We start from the raw sequence: 20,857 nt of genomic DNA, 5'->3' as shown, positions 1-20,857 counted from the left end.
TAGAGCACACGCAGCTTTCTGTGAGTATGTAATTACTTTGCTGACTGCTAAATAATAATGTCATTTACTGAGTTCATTTAACAGCAGACACATAATCATCTGTTCAAAACAATTATGTAAGATTCTAGTTGATCTGAAGAAAGTCGTATAGCTTTTTAGCCTATAATTAACATACGTACTTGCCAGCTTTGCTTTTGCACATAGGGATAAGAGCAGTTGTGTATTTTATTACATTTTCTCTTTGCTGGGAGTCTGCATTCCAAACACCACAGAAAGCTGTGAAGGATTTGTACACGTAGTGCTGTAAAACAGAGCTTGAAAAAAAATGCATATATAGAGAGAAAGTTTCTATGTAAGGGCTTGGCTCAGTTATAAAGCCTGAACTGCATATGCGTATCTATCCTTTAAGGAACATATACATTTAAAAAAAAATATATATATATATATATGACCATTCCCTGAGGGTGCAAGTGCCTTGGATTTTAGTGGCCATGACTCTTCACCTATTACCAAGGTGCTTGTGATCAGAGCAGATGTAGTCCCCGCTGGCAGAGAATGAGTCTTTGTCCCCCACTAGTGGTTGACCCAGGATGATAAAAATGTATCCCAGCTGGTTGCAAGTAGCACTAGTCCCTTACTGGGGTTGGTATGCATCTCTGCATGCAGACCTGATGCTGTCACAATGTAAACCTTCAGGGTTTCGACTCTGCTGCTCACCCTCCCCAACTCATGGCTTTGAGCGAGTTATTAAATTCAGATTTTTCCCTCCCAGCAAAAGCTCAAGCCTACATGGTGCTTGCGCAGAGTGAATCCATGCTTCCAGGATTCTGCAGCTAGGACAGAAGCAAAAATAAAGCTGTTGTCATCTGCTGGGGCTGCAACTCCTAATTCTTCCTGTGCTTGACTTTGACTAAAAAGTTTTCACATATTCAACTTAAGTCATCAGGTAATCTCACAGGGTGTTTTAGCTGGGAATATGGAGGTAATTGTAAGAAAGCCCATGCCATGGCAAATAACTCTGGTATAATTGGAAACCTTCGGTAATGCCAGAGTGCATTCAGCTAGCTTAGATTCATAAGAGTTGGAAGCGGGCGAGGAAGAGTGACCGAACACTATTGTGAAGTGTTGCAGTTTATTTGTCCTGCATCCAGGCATTTTACAGATAGATAATGCCAAATTCAGATCTCTCCTGAAACTAGAAAGATGGCAATGGATTCAGAGAAGTTAAATCAGTCAGCTGGGAGCGCGAGGAGGACTGGTGAGGACCCTCCACTTAGGGTCTGTCACTTAGGGTTCAGAGGCGAAGGGTAGAGCACTGTGCAGCACCTGGTCTTGGGCTCCCCCAGCTTCTTCGGTGGTAGCACAGAAAATAGGGCTGTAAACTACTGTAAATAACATCAAGGAGTTTGCTCTTTGCAGTACCTGTGACATTAGCACTCGTATTGGAAAGGCATCTCTATTCAGGGAGTTCCGTACGAGCTATTTTTCTTGCTAGGGAATACAAAGTTCTGGATGAGAACCGTGTGATTCAAGCCCATCCAGAAATTATCTGCCACAACAGGAACAAAAATTCACCAGAGCGTCCTACTGGTGTTAAATCTCTGCGCAGACAGTCTGCGGCATCATTTGATTAGCAGACTAGATACGGTGTTAAAAATTATATCTATTATATCCACCCCAGAGGCATTCATCCAGAAGAGAGTAAGGGAGCTCAGCTGACAAAAGGGATTTGTCCATTCGGACATGCTGAAGGGCCTTGAGATAAGAAGTAATTCTAACATAAGCAGTTCCTGAGTTAAAATATTAATTTATAGGAAATACTTTAAAAATAGGTCTTTTGAGGAGATTTTATATGGCTCAGGGTTCTCATTTTTAGAAGCTTTAGAGCTTACCTCACCTGGTAAGAGTTTGCAAATCCAATCCCAGTGATTTGTGTGCCCACATTCACACTTTGCCAGGGATAATAATTTCCTAAGGAAGGAGCGTGTTAAGCACAGCAGTCCTGAGAACAGCTTTCTCTTTTATAGCACCTCCCTTTGCGGTGGCAGCCTACTGTGCTCTTTGGAGGAGCCCTGCCTCGCCACTGCTGCTCTCACCACTGTCTCTGCAGGGGCTGGGGGTTTGTTGCTCCCCTCTTCCATCCGACCTGGCAGCTGGATTTCAGCTCTCTGCCTGAGCTGTTTCAGTACATTTGCACAATTAATTTACAAGGTGCAATATCAGGTGCTTTGCTAACATTTGCATTTATTGCCTGGGCTGCTGCCTGCCTTCGCTGTTGTAATTCCTCCAAAGAGCAGGATGTTTGTCTGGCACGGCTTATTCTTTACACACCGTGCTGCCTCCTGCTTGCGTATCTACTGCCCAGTGGAGATGTGGAGTGCTGCTTCCAGGGGTGGAGGAGGAGGTGTGACGTTATTCTGCTCTTACAATTTGTTAACTGGAAACACTGAGGAGCTATGAAGGCTGCTGTGTTCCTGTTGAGCTCATTCCGTAGTTGGTACAGAGTTTGCCACTCCTCTGGATGAGCTCAGAGGTTACGTATAGTCTAGCTACTAAACCCCCTGGTCAGCAGAATACAGGAGGGGAATGCATTGGTTTGTCCTTTACCTGGTTTTGTGGTTACTTCTTGTTTACTTCAAGCAGTTTCAAATAACAGAGAAGATGTCAGGAACGTAGTTGCTAGGAGAAATCTCTCCTCTTCAAGAACTGCTTCTGCGTTAGGAGATTTTTGATGTTTGGATTCTCAGCTTTTCAATGGAAGAGGTGGTGTCGAAGCCACATCCATGCTGCTTGCTTCCGGTTGCAGATTGAGAGTGCTTTTAAAGCTGTTTAAAGATGTCATTTGTAAGAATATGCAAGAGAATAGGATTGTGTAAAAAATGTATTTAGCCCGTTTGTCAGGGATGAACTGTAGAGAGCTTGAAGTCATATTTTACTTGGCATCTCTCTTGAGCTTGGTTTTGGGGACACCTCACATTGATCATGGTTATACAAAATGAAAAGAGCCATCCCAAATCTCTGCAGGGTGCCCCCTGCCCCTAGGGTTACATTGGAATTTTTTTTATTTGCAGAAATGGAGAATAATTTCCTTAAAGGTGATCTGGGAAATTAAAGGTTTCTCCTTGCTTTGAAGCAGTTACGAGGCCAAAGCTTGTGCAAGTCAGAGCACTCAATGAACTCACATTTTTTCTGTGCTCCTGATGAAAGTGCTATTGCATTTGGTGAGACATTCCCAAGTAATATCTACTGTTTGCTCAGTGTTATTTGTCTGGGCAGAACATACTTGCCTTCCCAACCTGCAAGAAATATGAAACTTGCCTCTGGCCCTTTAGATTTTATATTAACTTATTTTTCAGTCCTTAGTGAGGAAAATCCTTTCCTTGCTGTTCCCTCCTCAGTGCTGGAAGCGGCAGCAGTGTGGTCCTGCCAGCTCGCAGCCTCCCCATCAGCATGTCCCTGATTACTATGGGATTTTTTTGTTCCTCACAGTGTGGCTCAACCAGGGGGCTACAGTCAGCCCCAACAGCCCTCCCACGACGTGTGAGAAGCTGTTATTCTCTGTGTCTGTCTTCTGGTTGTGTGCACAGAGGTAAAGTACAAGGTGTGGTGTGATACAAGACTAAATCTTGAGCTTGATTTTCTTGGGAATAAGATGTGGAAGGCTCTTTTCCCGTTGCACACAGGCTGGTCTAGTCTAACAGACTAGGGAACCGGGCCTGGAGATGCAAGTGCTGGTGGCTGGAGTAGTGCCCCAAGGCTTTCCTGTGGCTGGGAGGCGGATGAAGAACAGGAGAAATAGGGAATTAGGAGCGCCAGCTGGGTTTCTCATTAGCTGGGGAGGCTGGCTTGCCTGCGAAGGCCCAGCAAACCTACTTGCAGCTCTGAAGTGAAAATGCAGAATAAAATCTCAGGCAGGGAGCACCTCCCACAGCCTCAGACACAGGGAGGCACAGCAAAGAGGAACAGCAGGGCATGTTTTCTTCATTGTCTTTACACATGATCTCACCTAATATTATGCATACACATCTTTTCCCAGGCATTTTTCACAATTCTGCATTTTGTTTGGCTTTTTCCATTTCCCCAGATGCTCTCTGCATTCGTGTGAGCAAGGAGAACAGGTACGTAATTGCTTCACATCCCCAGTGTTCACGCAGGGGTGAAGCTTCGTGTACGTGTAGACAGACACACAGACTCTGGTGTGCAAAAGCAAGATAATTAAATGCTGCAGGCTCAGAACTGGGCATCCACAGATACAAGCCATCAAGCTACACATGCTCTAGCACCTGCCTAACTTTACTCACACAGAGTACTTCACTGTTTGCCATAAGGAGCAGAGGCTTTTGAACCCAGCTATAGCACTCTTAACAAGGAGCTTTGGGATGCAGCAGCACCCCAGGACGGGCCCTGCACTCTCATTCTGATCTACCAGAGTTGTAGACTAAATGGCTCTGTGTTCCCACTGGTGGTACCGTCCCTTCAGGTGGTTTTTCTCCTTTTTATTACCTTTCATGACTACTGGCTATCTCTGTAGTTACAGAACTACTGAAGTGATCTCTCATTATGCAATTTGGCGTATGCATAATTATGAAAGGATAGCGTGTAATTTATTCATTCATTGAGACAGCCCAGTGATAAAATCCACAGCTGCTTATTTCTCTGGGAAACCCTTTTTTTTTTTTTTTTCCTTTTTGTTTTTGCAGGGGGTGAGTGGGAGGTGGGAGTGCACGTCACGCCAGTGCCAGCGCCAGCGCCAGAAGAAGGCAGGGCTAGGCAGCCTGTGTGCGGATGGCAGGCGGTGACGGGGCAGTTCTTTGCAGCCAGGGGTGCAAGGGCTTGCAGGACGCACATGGGCCTTGTGCCACCGTGCCCTGGGAGTGCAGGCATCAGGACCTCCTGTGCACAGCTCAGTCCCTGCCCTGATCCTTCCAGTGCTATTTATTGTGTCTCTATGTGCAGCACCACCAGCACGGGGCACTGCTGCCCACTGCCTCTGCTCCAGCCAGGCCAGGACCAGCTCTGCTGTCCCATGCCATCAGAGGTTTTCTCTGTCCCATAGCCCAGGTAAATATTACACCAGCAGTGGTTTTGTACTTCTCCCAACAAATGGCAGCAGAGCTGCCTGCCATGCTGCCCGTTTCTGCCCTACCAAGATCAGGTACTGAGGGAGGTTGGCACATGGCACTTGGTGATTGCTGCGTTTTCTAGCAATGGCTCCTCGCTAGGAAATAGCTCTGGTATGGCTCGTCTCCAATCCGACGTACCGGGGGCTGTTTCTAGGCTTGGTCCTTAATGCAGGCTTAGCAAGCAGCTTGCTGTAGGGTTCGGTACCGAATCGAGGCTGCTACTGCATTCAGGTTTTGATAGGGGAGTGGAAACGTGAAACATCTTTTGGTGAAACAAAGGAGGCCGATAAAGTATGTCTTGTGAATTGGATGTTAATGCTCTTACAGGGGAAATACTTGAAGGATTGAGCTGCTCTATTGAGAGCAGATCTGGTCATAGGCTTTTAAGGGAATACAGCGCCTTTTAACTCCCATCTTATTTCCATTTAGAAGTAATTAAATGACTTTTGGATTCAAATGTGAATTATTTGGTAGTGATTTAGATTTTCATACAGACAAGGTATGAAAGTATATCTTTTTATTGTACCTACATTTTAACAGAAATGTATAATAAAATGGAAGTACTGCTTTTTATAGAAGCTTTGGGTATTTCTCGAGAGCTCGGTACAATTGGGACTTATCAGTTCCAGCTTTTAACATTAGCAGCTACATTTTAGCCCAGCCTCATACAATTCCACATGATAAAAAGACAGAGTTAAACTCAAAAATACATATTTAATTGATCAGAAAATCCATCAAAATTGTTTCAGTGAAATTTCTAGTTTTTGGTTCGTGAAATGCCTGGTTCCTGAAATGGTCTCTCACTGTGGACCTGCCGGTGGAAATGCGTGGATAGCAGAAAATGTCAGGGTATTGGCAAATATGAATGTGTTACAGGAACTGCCAGGCACCTGATCATTCACACATCTACCCTGGGGAGACAGAAGTTCTTATCTCCAATTAGCTGTTTGTAAAGGTAAGATGGAAAGAACACCTCTTCCTTTTGGGCTGGCTCCACTGGGGCTGTTCTGCTCCACGTAAACAATTGAAAATTATTTGAAGTTGGGACTGCAGGCAAATGACCTGCCTCCATCTCTCTCGAGCTCCTTAGTTAGAGAACAGCAACGCTGTAAAACTGAATTCTCCGTGGGCCAGAGCAGGACTGACTTGACAGCCCCTTGTGGTAAAGGATGTAAGGGAAGTCATAGCCGAAGGGCTGACCTCCCAGAGGACTGACCTTACTACCAGGGGACTGCTCTTACTACCAGATCACTAGTGCTTCTCTTCCAGCATCTCCTGTTCTGGCATTTATTCAGTGTTTTGGGAAAGAAAGGTCTGTATTTGCTTGTAGGTTGGACACAGTTTTAGGAGACTGTTTCCTGCTACTTACTTGCCAGACTGAATTGCCGCTTTCTGATTATCCCTAAATCATTGCAGCTGTAAAGAATGGAAAATGGATATGGATTGTGCTTGACCCCAACTCAGTGTCAGTGTGTGCACTGCACAGATCAGCCTTTAGGTATCCCTTGGTGTCACAGCATAAATTGCTTCAAGGTCTAAGAATCGTTCCATTTAATGCTGTTGTCACAGGTGATTAACATCACGAGCATCTTCCCATCACAGCCTTTCCTTACCCTCTCTCAGCTGCAGAAGGGGAATTGCTTCGTGCCGCCCCTGCTCTGGGCTGGGCTGACTGCTCCCTGCGTGGTGGTGCCTGGAGAGGGACAGAGCCCTTCTGCTGGGAATGGTAACTTGGGAACGGATCCAGGAGGCTGCTGCGAATGGGGAACAGATCCAGGAGGCTGCTGCAAATGTCCTGTAGTGTCTGGATCTGACAGGAAAGGGCAGGCGTGCCACGTCCCACGAAGCAGCAAGTCTCTCACCAGTGTCAGACAGAGGAGGATTTCACTGAAGTCCAGAAATCTCAGTAACTCAACGCAGCTCTCGATGATCAGAGCAAACTTTGCCCTCTCTTTAATGCTTTGAGTGAACATTTAAAAAAGTGAAGCAACCAATTAATTAGGGAGAAGACTCCTCTCTGACTGGTATTTCTTTTCTTGCAGTATCTCTCTCCCAAGTCTTAGGCATTATTTTGTTGTCTTTAATACTTCTTGATTGCATCTTGTTATCATCTTGTCTTGATTGGCTTTGTGGCTCGTTACACAAAAAGGGTGCTAATCTTTGCTAATTAGTTCCTTATTAGAGTCAATTGAGATTTGTAGCACAAGAAGCGAGCTGTATTTCTGATGATAAATAATTGGCTGCCAAGGAATTCTTAGCGTGAAATCGTGTCGGTATAAGTGATGATACTTTAATATTTTATGTGTTTTTCTATGTGTTTACTACAGTACTTCTTGGTTCTTCCAGCTGCTCTTCCCAAAACCTTTTTTTTGTTTTTTGTTTTTTTTTTTGTTGTTTTGTCCTGTGGTTGTGTTACTGGTTTGGACACAGCCTTCTTTTCCAAGATACTTCTTTCAATATCACATTCTATAAATTCATTACCTTGTTGTAGAGAGCTTATTTCATTCAGAAAATTGTCTTCCGTAAACGGCAGGAAGTGCTTTTATTGCTTTTCACACTCGCCTTTGTTCTGTGCTGCTTTTTGCTGCGTCGTAGGATTGGATATTATAAGGTCTCTGGTGAGCATTAACACCCAAAATGTTTTCTGGAGAGCTGGTAATAGGAAATGAGACGTAAAATTGCAGCACTACTTCAGATCAGTGGGAATTCTGTTGGCTCAAGCTGTCCCGCGTTTCACCCGACGTCCAAGTCTGCTCCGTACCTGGTCCCGCTGGTGACGAGCAAGGCCTCGTGCATGGCACTGCTCGCAGCTTCCCCAGACGTGCTGCTGCTGGCTCGGGGCACACACCCAGGAGATGAGGCTGAACCCACACGAGCTCCGTGGCCTGACAGCGGGGTGGCGCAGGGATTTGTTGTGGGAGGTAAAGGAAGATAAGGTTTACAACGTTAATCCATATCAAAGCAAACAAAACCTTAGGAGCTTGAGCATCTTAAGAGACCTGTATTCCTACCTAACTCTGCTATGGTGAGACCTCTGTGCTTTACTTTCTCCCCTGTAAGATGGGAATAGAGACACCCTTCAGGGCAGCGATGAGGTGCCCTACAGCGACGTAAAGCCTCAGGACATGGACCAGTGCTAGCGGAGAATTGCCTCAGGCCGGAGTGGGCCCCTCTGCAGCAGGGCTTGGCCCTCCTGGCACGCTGCTACAGAGAAGGTGGCTGGTGCTGTTTGCTAACTAAACCAAGCAGCAGCAACAAGCTCAGAGGGAGAAGCAACTTTTCACTCAGGCAGATAGTGATAGGACAAGGGGGAACGATTTTAAACTAAAAGAAAGGAGATTTACATTAGATGTTAGGAAGAAATTCTTCCCTCAGAGGGTGGTGAGGCACAGAACAGGCTGCCCAGAGGAGCTGTGGATGTCCCTGCCCTGGAGGTGTTCAAGGCCAGGCTGGATGGGGCTTTGGGCAGCCTGGGCTGGCGGGAGGTGTCCCTGCCCATGGCAGGGGGTGGAACTGGGTGGGCTTTAAGGTCCCTTCCACCCCAAGCCGTTCTGTGATCTGTTTTACTGCTTGTTTTCTATTTCCTACATTATGGACAGAGCCTAGAGGTACCACCCAAATATATACTTTTTAATTTGCTTTTTATTGTCCAGCGGTACATGCATTTTACAAAAGTAACAAATACTGTTCTCTTCTAATAACACCCATAGAAAAGTTGCTATTTGTGACTTTCCCAGAATCGCATTTATTTTAAAAATTGCTTTGAAACAATGGAGGTGCATTCTGAAGCAGGTTAACTCCAGTAAGTTATACTGTTGAACCTTTAAATTTTGCACAAAGGTCAAATCTCCAGTCTTGCTAAAATCCTGTGGGACTTTTACCTTCAAGGCTCAGCAACTTCAGTTCTGTGTGTTTGCCCCCAGCTGCTTGTTCTCTAAACAGCAGGATTTATCTAGGTAAATATTGAAATTCAAAGATGGGCCTGTGGGAATCATGCTCAGTATCCACGGGGTGTGATTGCCTCGGTGTAGTTGCTCTGTTATTCCCGTTCTGTGCTGAATTCCACTCATTTGTCCAGTACATATCCGCACAAGGGAGGACGTGTACCAGGCAGATGCTGACGCCCCTACATAGGCAAGTGCATCGGCAGCAGCACGGGCTGTGCTCCGGCTTTACAATTAGTTCGTAGAACAAAGAGCTTTTAAAAGTATCTACTCTACCTGCAAGTGATATTGTTCACACTGTGTACAAGTCTGTAGTGCCTTCTCATACAAAATCTGTCCTAAATTTAATCATAAAATTGCGTTCTTCCATTGCACAGCACATATCCTGTTTTGTACCCATTCATCTGTCGTTCTGGTTACCCATCGACCTCTAATCTCCGTAATGCACTGTGCAAGCTCTGGTCTCGTCATGGAGCTTTCCATCACACTTTGTAAGTTTTACCATTTCTTTTGTGAAATGTAGTTTCACAACTAGATTTTAAAAAGTACAAGAAATCCAGTGCTTATAAATAGGCTAACCTCTGGGCATTCTGCTTTACCGCGTGGTGGTCTGAACTCTCATTTGAAAAATAATGCCGTGTTATTTCTCAAGGATATGCACCACGTCTGAAATAGTTCCGGTATTTAAATTACTGAAGAATCACAGTACATTTCAAAACTATTTTTTGCTTTTGAGACTGTGTGCAGAGGGATGCAGATTTAAATAGTGCATAAAGTATTTTGACAATGAAATATTTTTGAAGATGTAAACTGAATGTTTGTGAGTTATGAGCTTTAGCCTCAGTAGTCAGAATAATGCATTTATTCCCATTAGTGCAAAAGAACTCATAAATCAGAGTGGCAAGATACGACGATACGATGCTCACAAATGCTCGCGTGTTTGCAGGTGCATGTACTCCTTTCTCTCAGCTGAATAGTCGTGTTTTGGTCATTATCTTAAACCATGCTTGTGAAAATCAGCATAGATCCCACTGCAGCCTAGTGAAATAAGCTGCTTAACTCCAGCTGACTGTAGCCCATAGTGACAAATAAGTTTGTCTTGAATATTGTATTGGTAGGACAACTTGGGGCAATTTCTCAAAGATTATTTCTGTGTACAAGTTGGAAAACCGAAGTGAATGAAGATACAACCAGTGTGGGCATGCTCACTCTTTCCAGTGGAGAATATTCCACCTGCGTGTGCTCTAGCGCTGTGGTTTAACCCGGCAGGCAGCTCAGCACCACACAGCCATTCGCTCACTCCCCTGCAGTGGGATAGAGGAGAGAATCAGAAAAAGGTAAAACTCGTGGGTTGAAATACGGTAAGACATTAATAGGACAGAAAAGGAAGGGAAAATAATAATAATAATACACCAACCAAGTGATGCACAACAATAGCTCACCACCAGCCGACTGGTGCCCAGCCAGTCCCCGAGCCCCCTGGACCAACTCCCCCCAGTTTTGTTGCTGAGCATGACACCACCTGGTACAGGACATCCCTGTGGCCAGCCTGGGCCTCCTGTCCTGGCTGTGTCCCCTCCCAGCTCCTGGGGCACCCCCAGGTACCTCGCTGGCAGGGCAGCACGAGGGGCTGAAATGTCCTTGGCTTAGTGCAAGCACTGCACTGCAACAGCTAAAGCATCAGTGTGTTATCAACATTATTTTTCTCCTACATCCAAAACATGGCATCATACCAGCTGCTGTGAAGAAAATTAACTCTATCTTAGTTGAAACCAGGATATCTAGTCAGTGCTGTCGCTCCTGGAGCACAGAATTCCCCACAAAATGAGAAAAATGGGAAAATCAGTGTGGAGGTAGCCAGCATTTGGATAGCTGTATACATTAGCTGTGCTTTAGAAGCTCTCCTTTGAAACTTCCTGTGAGATGCCTTCAGTAACCCAGTGTCCAGAGGGTGATAAACGTCTCGCACTGAGCAGCTGCAGCCGAACATGCAGAGTGCCGTGGAGCCAAAGCCAGCAGGGGCTGGAACTGGGTACTGCCTCCCTTCTGTGCGTGCTCCTTTGCAGGTTGTTGATGTGTACGTGTAACTTGCTGCAGTGTTCAGCAGAAAATGTCACCCGCAGTTGAGTGAAAGGTGCACTTAATCCAGGAGTGACCGACTGCTAATTAGTAGAATTTAGAGAATGTGCAGACAGCTGCTCCTCTGTATCCTTTCTGAGTCTTTTCTCCGTTCTGGACATGGAAATATGTGCATAAAATGAACATTATAGTCCAACGCTGGAAGCAAAGGTGCCATCAAGGGGAAGATTCTTGTCAAAGGAAGACTCCTCATCTTAATGATTGCCTATCTATCGAGTTAAGAACATATTCACAGTGAAGCTACAGAATTAAGCACAGTGCAGGAAAAAGTCACAGTCTTGTAAAATAATAATAATTAAAAAAAAAAAGATTATAAAAGAACACCTTAGCACCTGTCATTTAAAAAATGATGAATCCTGAACTGAAGACTGTCATGAATAAGATAAGGATGCACCCTTCCGAGAAATACTTCAGAGGATTTCTTTTAATAAGACCTGAAAAATCTGCCTTGGGCATAAGACCACAGAACTGAGATTTGAAAGCCTTGAGCTAAGTTTCTCTTTTACCATTGTAATGTGACCCAGCTGTTGTATTTACTCACTGGATATGAGGTAGCTACAAGCTCCCATCCCTCAGATAACTTTTCAGAAGTTCCATAATTTATTTCATCTATTTCTCATCGTTGCTAAATGGTTGAAAAAATTGTGAAAGCCCTTTCTCGAACATTTCTAATGAAGAAAGGCACTTAATTGGGAACTTCCCATTCCCAGTTGTCTTAGTGGCACTTAAAGGGGAAAACAGCATTAAGACATTTCAGTGAGGTGCCTGAGGGAAAGTAGGGGAACACTTGAGGTGCAGTGAACCCAAGCTTGCAGCAAGCTGACGCCCTCATCTCACAAACCTTAGGTAGTTTCATGCCAGCGGGAGCCGAAAGTGCTTAGCCTTGTGTGAACAAATCTCAGATTGCAATTTACTCCTGCACAGAGGGCTGCTGAAAAGGACCTGGTGGTTACAGTGGATGCCAAGTCGAAAATGAGACAACGGTGTGTTCCACTGCAAATTGGGCAAGCCTCATATCGAGAAGCGTTGGGAGGGGTAAAGTCAGTAGATGAGTGAATAAAATAATTCATGTCCATTCTGGCTTTGTGCTTGTTATGGGAGAATCAGCGTTGCCGTAATGATTTTTTGGGTTTGATTTGGAATATGTGTGCGATCTGATTCTGAGCATGTGTACCTGCATTAGCTCCCTTGGAGTGCTCTAGTTAGAGCTAAATGCCTGAGCTCACTTGGAGAATACTTGAGCTTTGCTTGTATAAAATGTATGGATTATTAAAGAATGGGCTTCCAAAGCGCATTTCCAGCCGTGGCTCCATGTCACTTTGAATATCCTACCGTAACACTGAAGAAAAGCCTGGACCAGCACTTGCCAGGAAAGCAGTGGTAGTAGAGGAGTGTTAAAGGTGAAGCTGATCCTCCTTTGGATTAGGGGAGTGATCTCTACAGGTACCTTGCCATTTTCTGTCAAAGAGATTTGTCAGCCCTCAGTAAAACGCAGCAATGATAATATTTCTAGCTGCTTTTATTTTGCTGTCCATCATTAATTCTACTCCTGAGGCCCTCTCAAGCACTACAGGTCTCTGAAGCATGGCAGTCTGTGATCACATCGGTCTCATTTAGATTTTCATAATACTGAATGTCCTGAGTTGCCCAGTTATTTGGCAGTTAAAATTGTAACCAACAGTTGTACAACTGGCTTTAATGTACAGTTAGGTGTTTAAAATGGGATCCTTTGAAAAAGTTGCAGGTTTATGTACCTTTTTATTGTAAAAATCTTACTAACGGGAATGACAATTTGTTTGAGAGTCAATAATGTCATTCTCCATGCTGTCCTCATTCGAGCAAATGACATTTCAAAATATTAGATTTAAAAATGTATAAAGACCCTGTACCCGAAGTACTGCAGAAAATCAAAAACATTGTCTGTTCCATTAACGTCTTGATTCCAGACTCTGTGAAACTACTTTATGAGATTTACAGCTGCAGTTTTGCAGGCAATCATGATGTATTAAACTGTTCATGGATACAGACAGGCTCTGTGTGAACCTTCAAAGCAAAACCAAAAGGATTATGAGTCCAGGTTTGGCTGGATAACATATTAATCATCTTTGGAAGTTACTGCTTACCACTAGTATCGGGGTAGTAGCACAGGATTTAAGTCACAAGCGTGTTTAAAGAGGGATTGCTTTGTAACTGTATTTGCAGTGTCACTAGGGGAGGCAACACATACAGAAGGCGCTTCTGGAGTCATGAGGGTTTTTTGCTCTGAGTTATGTCCTGTATCCGTGAGAGATGGTTGGAGGCAGTAGAACGACACCATCTGGATAATTTTAGGCTTATGCTGGTTTGCAATACAGAGTTTGAATCAACGGTTGGAAAGATCACTTTCTAAAGTGGCGTAGCATTGCACGCTATCGTAACTAATATGGCAGCTGGTACTGGATATTAGGTTTCCTTACTTTTTCACCTCTTACGTCATTCCGAAACAAAGCCTCTGATGGAATTCATGTTTATCTTATGCCTTGAGTTAAAATATATACATTTGAATAAGGTGAGTTTCAGGCAGTAGCTTCTCTCATCAGTGGAGTTGAAGAGCATCTAAGCCAACTCCCAGTTGTGTTGTATACCGTGATATAACACTTACTGTGGTGCTGGAATGAAGAGACAGCCTTTTATGTAGCTGTTGCACAAAAATGGCAAAGAAAGCAGGACAGGCACTTTACTTTAGGCCTCAGTTGTCAGTTTTGTAGCTTCCATATTGGCAGTACGCTGATTTTCCCCCCTCCCTGTGCAGAATAATTAGAGCTTAAGGAGATGAGTTGCATCCTTACAAGGACACTCCTTGCACTATAGAAAATATTTGCTCAGCACTGGACTCAGTTGTTTTCTTTCTAAGATTTGAACATGTCATGGTTATCTCCCCGTATATCTTTTGTTAGATTCTTGAAATAAAAACTTCCTTGTGGCTCAGGCTTATAGGACTCTGGTATAGATCAATGTATCTTGAGAAACCTTTTACCACTTGATAGGGTTAAAAAGAACAAATTCCTCAGGTTGGAATTAACATCACTGAATGCAGATAGCTGCATTACTGGAAAGACATGGAAAACAGTGAAGTACAGAGTACAGTCCACGACAGAAATCCTTTCTCCACTCATAATGTTAGTTTTATAATAAAAACCAGATTCTAAAAGGGATCTCAAGGTAAAATGGAAATGAACTTAGAGCATGTTATAGGCAGATTTCGGATTTTTTTTAATATATATATATTTAAGCAAAGCCAGTCAGCAGCCTCCAACATTCTTAAACGAACACAAAATCAAAAATCTGCCTATATATATATATTTATATATATATTTCCCATAGCTTCTGTGTGTATTTGATTGCTCATGAAATGAAAATGGAAACCGCTGTTTACCTGTAAGTATGGCTGCACAGCTCAGGGACGTGCAGTGGCAATTTGCTGGCACTAAGGTGTTTCCTCCTTCCATCTTTTCTTTCTTCCATCCCTTGACCACATTCAGGTCTGAAGTTCTTACCTAATTAAAAATACTGCAGCAGCTCGTGCGCCCTGTGCAATTAGAGATTCCCAGCTCCATGGACTGACACTCATTAAACTGTACACAGTATTCTCTGTCAAAAGGGCAAGAGGGGCATATGCTCGGTATGGACGAAGCTATCTGCATGAAAGGAGCTTCGGAGGCTGTATCTGCAGCAGTGAAGGAGCCTTTTGGTCATCGTAGCTGAATTTTGGCTAAGTCAAAATGTTCACTTGCCTGCGTGTTCCCCCTGTGCTGGTGAACACCTATCAGCATAATGAAGCATGAAATAAGAGCCCCAATTCCCAGATGAAAGAATGAAGGCTGTTTTGCATTCATCTCCTACGCAGGCACAGCGTTAGAGTTTGATCAGTACCTCAGAGATGCCGTGGAATATGTACAAAGCCTTCTGTAAACCTCTGTGCTGCCAGCTCCTGTGCAGGCCCTAAGGACTCAGTCTCTACACACCCACACGACTCAGCGCAGGGACTGCAGTGCCTCTTACAGCACAGGGGTAGGCGAGCGACACGTTTGCTCGGGCTGTTAAGTCTGAGGGTGTCCAAAAGCCCCGGCTGCCTTCTGACATGCTGCCACTCAGGAGCTAGTAGGTTTTTTGCCATGAAATTTGTGTTTCATAAAGGAAAGCATTAATCTCTGGCTTTATCACATAAGCAAATGCAGGGGGTTAGAATTGCTCCCCACTTTCTGATTTTTTTTCTTTTTTCCTGTTTGAATTTCCTTTCTCAGCAGAAATCCCATTTAGCTTAAGCTTGTTTTTTTGTTGTTTGTTTGTTCTTTTTTGTTTTGTTTTTCTTTCCAAAGCATAATGTCAAGCTAAAATCTTTTGCTGTTGCTGCTTCTTTACAATGTTTTTAAAGTTGAAGTTAACTTCCTATTAGCATTTTAATGGAAAAGAGATTCTACCACTTAGACAAGTTTTGTCTGCTTTCAAATTTCAGCATAGTAGTGGTACAAAATGCTGCTTTCCAGTGCTTGCAGATTCCTTCTTTCCCTGCAGCAAGGCTCTTTGTGTTTAGTGGTACAAATAAGGACAGCTTTTGGTAGGGATTTCCCAGGTCATCTGTTCTAGTCTTTTCATTTATAACCAAGTATTTCCCATTATAAGCTAGTTAGTCTTGTTTTAAATGAAATAGCTTCTCTTTTTGTCCCTGCTTTCTTTAGTCTAAGCTTATTCTAAGTGCTCACTCTTCTGGTGGTTAAGATACATCTTCATAGCTTCAGTGAATTTGTGGTCTATTATAGCCACTTGTACCAGTGCCAATAATGTCCTTTAGCTGAAATATTGTTCTTTTAAGTGAAGATGACTTTCCAAATAGGATTTTGTGGCCGTAGTCCTCCCTTCCAGACGTACCCTTGTGTGGCACTGTATGGGCAGCCCTTTCCTTGGTGGGGATCTGAAAGTGGGTCAGGGCATTGTGCGCCTAAGCAGATAGTATTCAATGTACTGTCAGCTTTCCAAAGGTACTGCAGGGTCTTTCTGACACCCTCCCAAAATAGTGCAGGTTAAGTCATGTGAAAACTGAAGGGCAAGCAGTGGATTTGTTATATGGGTGGGAATTATTTATTAAAAATTCCCAAGACAATAAAGACTTTAAAATAAGGCTTATAATAATAGCTTTGCTCCTGCCTTGCTACGGTTTCCACTAGACATTAATTCCATTATTAAAAATTAAATTTGTTTTATTTATGATCCTGTTTTCTTGGAAGACACCTATTGATCAAAATAAGCCTTGCCTTATTAAAAATTCAGAGCATTCTCTGGATCAGTTGTCAGGCTAGATATATTAAACCAGAAAGTGCTTTAACACTAGCGTGTAGAAAGCGATGTGCCAGGGAAAGGAGAAGGGGAGCCAGGCACACCTACAGACTATATCCCAAAAACCCAAAGCACCCTTAGGCACCCCAGGGCAGGAGCAAGCTGTGGTGGGGTGCCAACAGGGCCGTGGGGGGTGCCTCGGTGCATGAGGCACCTCTCCAGCCACATGCCATTCTCCAAGCTCTGGTGAAGTGCAACATCTGCAATTGGTGCTTACATGGAGATAGGATGAGAGTTGTTGGCTTGTTACTGCGCTGGCTGGAAGATGAATGGATAGAAAGGTACACGTGTCTTGTACATCGGTTGAATAAGAGTGTGTTTGGGGAAAATGTTGGATTTTGCACACGGGTATCTGATGAGGCTGGGTTAAAGGACAGAAACTTCATGAAAAATGCTCAGATGGGTAGCGTTAATGGTGGGAAAGACCTTGACAAGTGGGCGGTGTGTGCTGGTGAGCCTGAGAATGAACTATTGTCTGAGACTAAGTGGGAAGTGGAATAATAGGAGGCCAGTTCATGCAAGAAAGAAAACCTACAACTGATCTCCACAAAGGGTGGAATATTTCTCCTTCCAGAGGTTTGATGTGGGAGGTACAGATAATATTTTGGTTTTCTCCAGACTCCTCCAGAATATCATTTATTTAAAAACAACAACAACAAAAAACAAACACAAAAACAAGCAAACAAAAAAATCCTACAAAAGTTAAGGCTCTAGCTACTGCAGCTGTGAAGGAAGCTTTCAAAACTAACATGAATTTAAATTAGGAAGTTTTTATCTGCCTGAATGTGATGCTTGAAAATAAGAGTCATTTCAGGCAATTCAATGGCATAATGAAATAATGAAAACATCGTATGAAATTATGCAAAACCAGGGGAAATTCAATATCCTGAAATCCTACACTCAGATTAATTAAGTTAATGGCAAGGTATAATAGGGCACAACATTTGGGAGATTGTGTAGAACTTCAGCTGTGTAGGTTTTAACAGCCTTGGAAGGGGAAGGTGAGTCTTTAAGTGCTGTAAGGCACCTTCCTCAGTAGTTAAATGTAACATTTGCGGGAAAAGTACTGACTTCCCTTCCCTTCCTTTCCCTTTCCCTTCCCCTTCCCCTTCCCCTTCCCCTTCCCCTTCCCCTTCCCCTTCCCCTTCCCCTTCCCCTTCCCCTTCCCCTTCCCCTTCCCCTTCCCCTTCCCCTTCCCCTTCCCCTTCCCCTTCCCCTTCCCCTTCCCATTCCCCTTCCCCTTCCCCTTCCCCTTCCCCTTCCCCTTCCCCTTCCCCTTCCCCTTCCCCTTCCCCTTCCCCTTCCCTTCCCCTTCCCCTTCCCTTCCCTTCCCTTCCCTTCCCTTCCCTTCCCTTCCCTTCCCTTCCCTTCCCTTCCCTTCCCTTCCCTTCCCTTCCCTTCCCTTCCCTTCCCTTCCCTTCCCTTCCCTTCCCTTCCCTTCCCTTCCCTTCCCTTCCCTTCCCTTCCCTTCCCTTCCCTTCCCTTCCCTTCCCTTCCCTTCCCTTCCCTTCCCTTCCCTTCCCTTCCCTTCCCTTCCCTTCCCTTCCCTTCCCTTCCCTTCCCTTCCCTTCCCTTCCCTTCCCTTCCGTTAGTTTTAGATTGGAGAAAATAAAATATGCTTCAAAGATGCTGTCTTAATTTCCCAAACAAAAACAGATAACAATGTATTTCATATAGGAAAAATGTCGTACCAAGATGATCGTATTTGTGGAGAAGAGGTATATTACTGTTTCTTTTTTTTTTTCCATCTAAAACTGAATCTGACATTAATTTACAAATAGTTTCAGGCAACCAGTAACTCAATTTCTTTTCCTTCATAAAGTATGTGTCTGAAAAAATTAACTGCACTTCTACCTTGAATACTTGCAAACTGCTCAGTCTGCAAACAGTATTCAAGTGTGATGGGAATTTCCTGGTTTCTGCTGCCTCTCATTTTTATGTGGGGACGAGATCTGGGAAAGGATGTAAGACACCCAAAACTTACAGTGAAATTTGTGAATGGAAAAAATGTACTTACCTAGAGTAGCAGCAAAAGTGAATGCTAGGAATCAGATCCCTTGCTGTCAAACTGCCACCCCCAAAATCTGGCAGCTTGGAAATCAGCTGCCCAGTGCACTGTCCTTGGTGACAGGCTGCTGGGCCAGCCCTCGGGGTCATCCCACTGATCCCACAGAAAGTGGAGAAAGCTGAAAGCCACAAAGGAGCAAGATAGATAGCAGCATGGTGATCATCCCAGCACAGCTTCTGCTTGCCCTTACTGTGCTAGCTGGGGAGTGCAGCCTCAGCTCTCGCAGGAAGCAGCTCCAGATGAAATTTACTTCGCTGGAGGGACTCACACTGGAAAGTTTCCTCATCTGAGGGTTTTTCCCTGCTCTTAAAGCCTAAAATGCACTGATTGGTGTGCGACCAGGCCTGTAGCTGGAAACTACAAGAGACAAAACTGCTTCAGTGCTGGTGGGGGGCGTGCTCCCATCAGGGCGCCTTGTCAGGCCACACCACGGCTCTCAGCTTGCGGTGAGGAGCCCCCACGCTTGGTTCCTAAGGGAGACATTTCAGCGTGCGGTATGGATAGATCAGCTTTCAGAGAGGCAGAGGGAGATGGGAGGGAGGAGGAAGGGGAATTACGTGCAATTAGAGTTAGAGTTAGAGTTAGAGTTAGAGTTAGAGTTAGAGTTAGAGTTAGAGGGGTGGAAGGAGGTTGCTCCATTGCACTGTTTGGGATCTGGTGAGCATTTCTTGGTGGATTCCACTGTCCCCAAGGCAGACTTTGCAAATATGCTGGCACAACAGAGTCGAGCACCAGAAAGGAACTGCATGTTCCTCTGAAAACACGTTGTTGAAGCCTGTTCATTGTACAAAAGAGCGATCAGTGTACAAAAGAGACAGCAACATCTCCTGAGTAAAGATAACCTGAGGATAGAGAGAACAAGCAGGTTTGCCTGTCCTGGCCAGCCCAGCTGGGTCACAGTACAGAGCATCTGCCTCAGCCCCCTGCTCCCAGCGAGCACAGAGCCTCCGGTGGCCCCTGCTTCTCTCCTGACTGACACCTGGCTCTGTTCGAGCGAGGTTCTTTAACCTTAACAATGCAGCTGCAGAGTTACCCTGTCTCATTCGTTTCCATTTCAAGTAAGCATAAATCCTCTTGCTAAGTCATCTGCCGTAGCGCTGTGGGCATCGTGCTGCTCGGGGCTGGCTGCTCAGGAGAAAGGCGATAGCCTGAGATTAGTTCACGTGTAAGTAAAGGGAACATCAAACTGCTGGCCAAACAGGGAGAGATGGTGATCTGTGATAGAAATGTGTGTCAAGGCTGGCAGGAAAATGTAGGGGAAGAAAATGGGGAGGAGAAAATTTGCAGTTAGATATCAGTACATTGAAAGTGGCATCATTTAATATTGCTAGCAGGAAAACGTATTGTGGTTTAAATTAATGGAATGTTTTATGGGGTGCTTTTATACAGCAATTCGGTGCTCATGGTGAAGTTTTGAGTTGAGAAGTAATAAAGAATATTCCAGTGTAAAATATGCTACCTTCAACGTTCATAAAACCCACCATACTTTAAAGGCCCCAATCCCGGTCACATCCACAGAAACCGAAGCTTTGCCATTGACTTCCATAAAAGCAAGGTCAGCTACAAGATGATCAATTAAATAGGATTTCAGGAATGATTTATTGTCCCCACAATATTCATTTTCACCCCATTAGTGTTCCTTTTTGTTACTGTGACCTTCAGTCTTGCAGAGTGAAATGTTCCTTGCTCCGAACCGTGCCGTAACATGGTGAGACTGCAACCAGCAAGGCGCTGGTCCGAACCCAACAGGGCAGTACCAGGGGGCAGGGACTTTGTGCAGTACGGTGGGCTCCTGGCCAACACCTTGTGTTTGGGACACCCTGGCTGTATAAATGCTCTGCAATTATAATGCATCAGTTAATGTACAAGTTTGAGGGATCAAAATATTTTTAATAAAATCCAATTTAATCCAATTGCTTGCTGATCATTTTAATACTATTGCAGTGACTACATTACAGCATCCAGACAGATATTTTACTGGGGTCGATTTGTGGTTTGCTTTCCCAAATCCAAACACATAGCTTTGGACCTCTCAGACAAGTTGAAATCAAAGGGCCAAACCCAGTGGAACAGGAATTCATTTGTGAACCACGGATATCACAGACCTTGGAAATGTTGACTTGCAGCTGCATTGAAAAATGGAGATGTTTGATGCAGTGACAGATAATAGACTATACTGTATTTTCTTCTTCTATTGCCGTTTGAATTGT

Source organism: Anser brachyrhynchus, assembly GCF_964034855.1.
Source record: "Anser brachyrhynchus genome assembly, chromosome: 13".
Classification (NCBI taxonomy): Eukaryota; Metazoa; Chordata; class Aves; order Anseriformes; family Anatidae; genus Anser; species Anser brachyrhynchus.
Note: the sequence above shows the minus strand (reverse complement) of the source record.